The sequence below is a fragment of the Psammomys obesus genome, unplaced genomic scaffold (genome assembly GCF_907164565.1).
Source record: "Psammomys obesus unplaced genomic scaffold, mPsaObe1.curated_primary_1811, whole genome shotgun sequence".
NCBI classification, from domain to species: domain Eukaryota; kingdom Metazoa; phylum Chordata; class Mammalia; order Rodentia; family Muridae; genus Psammomys; species Psammomys obesus.
This window is the reverse complement of record NW_026592510.1, coordinates 13067262-13068931: the sequence shown is the minus strand read 5'-3', so window position 1 is coordinate 13068931 and position 1670 is coordinate 13067262.

Genomic DNA, 1670 nt, shown 5'->3' with positions numbered 1-1670 from the left:
AAAAAAAAAACTAACGTTAATATCACTGAAAGCAATCTTGAAATGTTGAACCAGTTTCAAAAAGTCTTCTTTTCTTTGCAGAAAAAGCATAAGAAACATCCCATTTATTTCATGATGACCATAAACTGCTGGCACCTGTCTCTCTGATTGATTGATGATGATTGATTGATTGATTGATTGATTGATCAAATGATTGAACTAATTTTGAGATAGGGTCTTGTAGTGGGAATTTTGGTTTTGTTTTTGTTTTTTTAACTCAGTTCTGTTTTGTAAACATGTCTTCGTTTTAACCCCAGGTGTGGGATATGGGGCTTTCCCAGATTACCCACAGAAGCTGACTATTTACCTTGTGTGCTCTCTGAGAGGTGCAGGATCTTTGCCAGCTGCAGATAGTTTAATTCCGAGGGCTATTGAGAGGGTATAAATTGAGAGGGTATAAATGGCAGGTAGGGAGAGGTGGTTGTACTTTCTGCTGCTGCTCATTGCCTCGTTCGCTGCTAGTTTGCTAGTTTGCTGGACTGCTGGACTGCTGGATATCCTGACTAGGAAGAATGGACTCACACCAAGGAACCCAATGACCCAAAACAGCAGGAAGTAATGAAGTAATAAGCTGCCCCTTTCCCTTCTAATTTTCTTTCTCTCCTACCTAGTGTTGGGGAGTTGAAAGGTATTAGGTTGGATAAGGGTTAGAAGGTAGAGTATCAAGAACCCCAATAAAATAGATGTTAAAAAAAAATATACAGCTACTAGGTTTCATTTATGTAGCCCTAGCTGGCTCTGAACCTGCTAGATAGATCAGGATTTTCCCAAACTTTTGTTTATCTCCCTCCCTCTGCTCCCTAGTGCTGAAATTAAGGTGTGTGTCACTGAGCCTGGCTAATACTTGGTGAGTGCTGCCTTTTGGTTTATTTCTCTTGGCAGAGATGGGTGTTGAAACCCAGGTCTTGACAAGCAAGTTGCTGTGATGAAGAGTTGTATCACAGCCCTTAGAGCTTCTTCTGAATGCAGAGAAACTTTTCACAAGAGGTTATAAATGTCTGTGCTTTTTAATCCACACGTCATGAAACATGGAGGTGGAGCGAGAAGATGTTCACTCGAGGATATATTTTTGCAAAGATGTCTTTTATATGCATGAATATTTGTCTGTTATATGCATGAATAGTTGGGTGTGTGTGTGTACTTTGTGTGTGCCGGTGCCTCTGGCGGCGAGAAGAGAGTGTCAGGTGCCCTGGAACTAGTTTAGAGTTATAGATAGTTTTGAGCTACTGGGAACTGACCCTGAGTCTTCTGGTAGAACAGTAAGTGCTGAGCCATCGCTCCAGCCCCTGTAGTATATATATTTTAATAGTAAAGCATTAGAAACCACTTAAGCGGCCAGGCTCAGTGGCACACACCTGTAATCCCAGGACTCAGGGAGGCAGAGGCAGGTAGATCTCTGGGAGTTTGAGGCCAGCCTGGTCTACAAAGCCAAGGCTACACAGAAAAACCCTGTTTTGAAAACCCAAAAATGGAAAGAAACTACTTAAGCCATTAATATGGTTAACACTTTGGAGTAAGTATGGCCATAAAGTTTTTAACTAATTAAAATTAAATGAAATTAGACATTCAGTTCTCTAATCACACGGCCCCATGAGGTTAGGAATGTCCATGTCGGACAATACAACTATGGA